This window comes from Giraffa tippelskirchi, chromosome 4, assembly GCF_054371585.1.
Source record: "Giraffa tippelskirchi isolate mGirTip1 chromosome 4, T2T-mGirTip1v1.2.pri, whole genome shotgun sequence".
Lineage (NCBI taxonomy): Eukaryota > Metazoa > Chordata > Mammalia > Artiodactyla > Giraffidae > Giraffa > Giraffa tippelskirchi.
This window is the reverse complement of record NC_137278.1, coordinates 77246747-77253950: the sequence shown is the minus strand read 5'-3', so window position 1 is coordinate 77253950 and position 7204 is coordinate 77246747.

Sequence of the window (7204 nt, the reverse complement as noted above, 5' to 3'; positions counted from 1 at the left end):
CCCAGGTCAGCCGGTTCCCTCCTGCAGTCTCTGCTTCTCCTTGGACCGTTGCTTGCACACTGCTGGTCATAAACTGAAACTCTAGGATCTCTTTTCTTCACATCAATGTCAGGGGGCAAGTGACTTGGGATTGGGGATGGGTGGGCCTTGTAAATCACTTACCTGGAATACTGAAAATTCACCAAGAATACATGACTGTGGTGGATGGCAGATTCTGGGGTGGTATTGCACAACTGTATTAGCGAGGATTGAGTTTGGCCACAATTATGCAGTATAGCAGGCTTCCCCGGTGGCACTAGTGATAAAGAATCTGCCTGCAAGTGCAGGAGACCCAAGAGACACTGGTTTGATTCCTGGGTTGGGAAGCTCCCCTGGAGAAGGAAATGGCAATCCACTGCAGAATTCTTACCTGGAGAATCCCATGGACAGAGGAGCCTGACGTGCTACAGTCCATGGGCTCACAGAGAGTCGAACACAACTGAAACGACTTAGCAAGCAGTATAACACAATGCTTATAAGCCCAGACTGCCTAGTTACTAGTCTTCACTAGCTGTGACTTTAGGCAAGTTAATCTCTCTGTGCCTCACTGCTATCTGTAAAACAGAGATAATTATAGTACCTACGTCACAGGGTTGGCAGTACAAAGATTAGATTAGTATATAAACCAAAAATTTAGAATACTACTTGTCACATGGTAAGTGATTATTATAACACTAGGAAAAAACCCCAAAGAATTGTATTTCTCTTTTACATTTAAAAAGCAAAAGTCCAGAGGTAAGCAGTGCAGAGCCAGTCTAGCAGTTTCATGGTACTGTTAGACCCAGACTCTTGCTTTTCTGTTCCCTCCTCAAATTACCCTATAACACCAGATAACTGTTGGAGTTCCAGCCACTGCATGTACATTGCAATCTGGAAGAAAGACAAAAGGCAGATGGGCAAAAAGAAACTTACCCAGCTGAATGAGCTCCCCTTTAATTATTTCTCTTGGGGTTCCAACCTAGCACTTAAATTTATTGGCCTGAACTTGGTCACACTTCTGATTATATCTTATTAGCTAGAACTAGGTCACATGACTGTGAGTTGCTGCAAGGGAAGCTGGGAAATGTGCTCTTTATTCCAAGTGATAACATGCGCAGCTAGACACCATGAAAAAAAATAGATTAGACTATATGTAGGGAGAGGAAATGGTTTCTGTCACATCACAGCCCAGCAGACAACCTGAAATTGGATATCAGGTCTGTCTTCCAAGGCTCCTCAGTCAGCCCCTCCCACAGGGAAATTTTCATCAGTTATCTTTCTTTCCTCGCGCGCTAACTTACCTGAGTCACTTTAGCTCTTGTTTCTCTCCCTTGACCTCTCATGCCTGTACCCTTCTCACATCTTTCACTTTCTCCCTCATCTCAGACCACTCACTTCTCTCCAGAAATTCAGAATTTTCCTCAGTGTAATCCCGGGCAATTTGGCTTTTCCCTTGCACTTTTCTCATCTATATCTGAATGTCTGGGGGCCCTGCTATGGCCAGACACAGGTCTTTCTCAACCAACATGTCCGTCAGACCAATTGAAGCATTTTTCTAAATGAAAAAGCGGATAAAACTGGTGGGTACATACATGTATTATCACTCCTGCTTCCTCCCTACACTCCTCTAAAGCATCAGTAAAGGAGCTTGTAAAGGATACAAACCCACAAAGACAGAGAGAAAAGGAGAGGAGACAACAGCAACAATATTCTGGAAACTGGAAAGCAGATGGAGAAATGGTAAATGATTTGAGCAATTCCAAGAAAACAAAATTATAAGCCAAGAGGTAGGAAAAAAAAATTCCTTTGCCAGTGCCCCCTAAGGCTAAGCGATTGCCAGCAGCAGCAGGTACTATGGACAGCAAGGGGGAAGGTGGAAACAAAAGCAGGACTGATGGAAATGTTGTGTAAGAAGCAGTTCGACTCCCAGGTCCGCTCTTCCAGGTGGCAATCTCACCCTTGCCCCAGCAGAAGACTGGAGGTTTATCCTCAGAAGAGAATAGAGAAGCTCTGTCTGAGAAATGACCAGTGCCATGTTTTCAGTCTGAACACAGGGGATTGAAGGATATCTGTGTGATGAATGTTGAAAGCCCCCATACTCTTCCTCCTACTGGTTCCCAGGTGTATCCCCTCCCAGCAGGCACTTAGACACCTCTTCTTGGGGAAAGAGACTTTCTGACATCAGAGGTTGTCTAAGGATAGGACCCAGCCAGTAAGGATGGCACCCATAGTAAGTACACAATCAATAATTTGAAGGGATTCCAGTTGGAATAGTTAGAGGAAAACTTCTCATGGGAAAGAGAACAAAAGAAACTAGCAGAGACCTTGCTGGATGAACAAAAGTTAAAAAAAAAAAAGGAAAGAAATAAAGGGAAAAAGGTCAATGACAGCACGAGCAAACCTTCAGACAAATCCAGGCTGTGAGGCACATCACGAGATAACTCATCAGGTCTCTTCACTAAGTCAATTTGATGAAAAATAAAAAGGCATGAAGGAGACCTGCTCTAAATAAAAAAGAGACATAAAGCAATCAAATGCAATTTGTGGTACTTGTTTGACTCCTGGTTTAAAAAATAAGTTATAGAAGATACTTTTTAGAACAACCAGAGAAAGCTGAATATGGACTAAATATACAAACTAGGGAATTAGTTTACTTTTAAAAAGTATTTATTATTGATAGGTGTGATAATGGTGTTCTTGTAGAGAATGTCTTTATTTCTTGGATTGTAGGCAGGTAAGTATTTAGATATGGAGCATCACCAAGATGTCTATTATTATCTTTAAATAGTTCAGGAAAATACATATCATAGATGAGTCAAATATGGCAAAACATTAACAATTTTTTAATCTAAGTAATGGAAGGTATTGGATTTTCATTGTCTTATTCCTTCTCTTTTCTGAGTTTGAAATTTTCATAATAAAAAGTAAAACCATTCAAGCAAAAAAACAATCAGGGAATGACAAAACGAACAGTGGTATAACCTCTTCAAACTCCTCTGGAAGGAAGCAAGGCAGAGGCGAGAGGGTGGATGGTTCCTCAGGCATTTCACAATATCTGGGTCCAGGGAGGGCAGTAAGAGCTAGGAAGAACCAACCTGAGACCAGGGAGAATGTCAAGACTCTAACCTTGGAAAGCCGGTGCTCAATGCTCAAGTTCAGGGCAGGGGAGATTGAGGCTGGGATCAAGGAGGTTTGATTCCCAAGGTGGCAGAGAGAATTCAGAGCAGAAGGATAGAGGACGGGCTTTCAACTGTTTTGACAGCTGGTGGACAGGTGAGGTCAGGCACATTCTGTAACCAAAATTACATTCACATAGGTCATTCACTGGGGCGTTATTTGTAATAGCACAAAACAAAAGAATCTAAGTGTCTGCTGTTTAAAGAACAGATGGAATGAACTAAAATACAGCCACTCAATGGAGTACGGAGCAGCCATAAAAAGCAATGAGGAAAAACTCTGATTACTGATATAAGATGATCTCCAGGATACACTGTTCAATGAAAAAAGCGAAGGCACAGAATAAATATTATGTTGCTTTTCATCTGGGAAGAAGGGAAAATACTATCCTATATAAATCATGAAAAGACAAACCATACACAAATAAAACATGGTTATCTATAGGGAGAAGGAGAGAATGGAGTGAGAGGACAAAAAGGATGGACGCTTACACATAAAACATCTATAGTTTCAACTTTAGAGTTATGGTTTACATAATTAAAAAATTAAATTGAAAAGAAAAATATAGGTCTACAAAGACTGAAATGCTGTGAGAAAGTCCTGTGGTGTTAGATACAAAGATGACAACACAGCAGCTTTACAGCAGTATGAAAAAATAAGCCCAAAGCTTTCGAGAGAATAATGACCGAAGGACAGACATTGGTGTTATGCAGTTGCTATGAATAGTGGGACTTTGTACTTGCTTGTATTTTCAAAACTCTTTTATGAATCTGAATTCATTTGATAATGGAAAAAGAGAATGTCTGCTTTTAAGAAGATGTGGCCCACTGTGCTATATATTAGAAAACCTTGCATATCTATGGCCCTTTCAGAGTCTACATTCACTCTTACGCATATCCTGTCCTTTAATTCTCAGAGCTCTAACAGGCACACACTGTCTTTAAGGTCAAGGCGAGATAAGAACACTTCGAAGCTGGACCCTGAGATCAGTGTTCTTTGCCACGCTGCCTCCATTATGCAGGTGACCTTTGTTTTGTTTAGCCTGATCTTCTGAGCATCCAGTCTCCTCTGGCCAGAGGTGAGAGGCCAGCCCCCCAGGAAATGCCCTGGGACTAGGGATTTGGCTCCACCACCTGTGACAAATCTAAGTTCGAGGATGAGTTTTTCAGACACACATTATGGAAGACTCAGAATGACTCTGGTAATTATCATAACCTTCCAAATTAAATAAACAATCTTCCAACAGAAGCCAATCATTTGGAGACAAAGAGCACAGAAAAACAATCTGAGAAATGTAACAGCTGCTTCCAAAGGAAAGCCCATTACAATTTAAAGCAGTGGGTATTTTTGACACATGTAAGCTGGTTATTAATTCTGAAATGGCCTTGAAACAATACAATTGGCAACAGTAGGTATATGCCCTCTGCTGTGTAAGTGAGGGGAATCATTAAGATGACAAGAAATTGTGACATGCATACAAAGATGAGAGGTGGAGGGAGAAAGGTTTCCATGTGCCCTGGGAACAGGAGAGGGAACTCGTTCTAAGGACTCAGGACCAACAGGACAGACCCCTTGGAGTCCTGCTTACACTAGCCTGCTTACACTAGGACATGCGCTAGATCCAGAGCTCCAAAGATGTAGAAATAATGTACAGATTTTACATTTTGATGTTAAATTTACTTTTTCCTTTTGTGTTTTTTAAAGAAATACTTACTTTCTAATAGTTTCAAAGTTTTGTTTATAGTGCTCAGAGCTTTAAATCAGCCCTGTCCTGAAGATTAAAGGAGATTCATTAATGGAGCTCTCAGCCCAGGGCCCACTGCACACAGTGGGAAGGAGCCTCAAAAGGGAGGGGATATATGCATACTTATAGTTGATTCACATTGATGTATGGTTTGGGATAGGGATTTGTTTATATCTTTAAAAAATTTTCTTTTCCTTTGGCCATTTATCAAACATCCACCCTTTTCCACTGATTAGTGAGACCACACCTACAATATACCAAAGACCTAGTACTTGCACTCTCTGTTTATAGGCTTTCTGTTCTGTTCCACTGATCTGTCTATTCTTATACTGATATCCAGCATCGTAATTACTGCTTTGACTCCTGGTGCTTATTTTTCTTTTTCAGAGTTGGATTTGGATTGTCATTGCTGTTCATCTTTTATACGAATTTAAGAAATGTCTGTCAAAGGGCCATTAAAAAAATCTATTAGGAATTTTTGTTAGCATCTCATTGAATTTATAGATCAACTTGGTCAGAATTGCCATTTTGAGATTCCTGTCTTCTCTTCCATAAACGTGATTTATTCAGTTCTTGTGTGTCCTTGAAATATAGTTACATAGTTTCTTAATAGGAATTTGCAACTCATGTTTAAGTATCTTATTTATCTTGCGAATATGTCTTTCTCCCTCTCTCTTATTTTTTTTTACACGTTTTAATTGGTTATTTTTCATGCAAAGAAATGTTATTGCTTTAATGTTGATCTTGAATTCAGTCACCTCGAAAACACCCTTATTAGTTCTGCTACTTTCCTGGTTTCTCAGTTCTCTGTAATATTGTGTGACTAGGACCACTAGCACAGTGCTGTATACTAGTAACAAGCACAGGCGTCTTTGTCATGTTTCTGACTTTAGTGGAATTGCTTCTAAAGTTTAACCACTGAGAATGACATTTGCTGTGGGCTTTTGGTTTATCATACTAAGAAGGCCCCTGTGATGCCTAGTTTGCCAAGAAATGTAGTGAATGGGTGTTGAATCTTGCTAAATGCCTTTTCTGAATCTACTTAAATCATATGGTGTTTCTCCATAAGGAAGACATTGAGCATATGGTCCAGGAAGCTGAAAAGTACAAAGCTAAAGATAAGCAACGGGACAAGGTGTCTTCCAAGAATTTGCTTGAGTCTTGTGCATTCAACATGAAAGCAACTGTTGAAGATGAAAAACTTCAAGGCAAGATCAATGATGAGGACAAACAGGAGATTCTTGATAAGTGTAATGAACTCACCAACTGGCTTGCTAAGAACCAGACTGCAGAGAAGGAAGAATGTGAACATCGGCAGAAAGAGCTGGAGAAAGTCTGCAACCCTGCTCCTTATGAAGCTGTATGGAGCACAGGAAGCTATGCCAGGAGGAATGGCTGGGGGCTTCCCTGGTGGTGGAGCTGCGTTACCAGGTGCTGCCTTCCCTGGGTCCATCATAAACAAGGTTGATTAAGGATCTCCGGGCATGGACTGAGCATTGTTGGACACAAAACATTGACGGACACAAAACATTGACGGACCCAAATTGTAGTCAATTCTATGATACCTTTAAAGTTGAACTGCTATAGCAAGTAACTGGGCATTCTTCATTTGCAACAATATGGATGGACCCTGAGGGCTTTATATCAATACTAAGTAAAACAAGTCAGACAAAGACAAGTACTGAATGATTCCACTTATATGCGGAAAGTGAAAGTCACTCAGTCGTGTCCAACTCTTTGTGACCCCACGGGACTGTAGCCCACCAGGTTCCTCTGTCCATGGGATTCTCCAGGCAAGAATACTGGAGTGGGTTGCCATTTCCTTCTCCAGGGGATCTTCCTGACCCAAGGATTGAACCTGGGTCTCCCGCATTGCAGGCAGACTCTTATATGTGGGATCTATTTTTAAAAATCATAGAAAAAGAGACCAGATTTGTGGTTATCAGACCAGATGCAAGGGATGGGGGAGGAGGCATTGGAGGAAAGTGGTCAAAAGGTACGTGTGTGTGTGCTCAGTAGCTCATTTGTGTCCAACTCTTTGCGACCCCATGGACTGTAGCCCACCAGGCGCCTCTTGTCTGGGGATTTCCCCAGCAAGAACACTGGAGTGGGTTCCTATTTCTTCCTCCAGGGGATCTTCCCAACCCAGGTATTGAACCCAAGTCTCATGCATTGGCAGGCAGGTTCTTTACCACTGAGCTACCTGGGAAGCCCCTCAAAAGGTACAAACTGCTAATTATAAGTAAATACTAGGGATGTAATGTA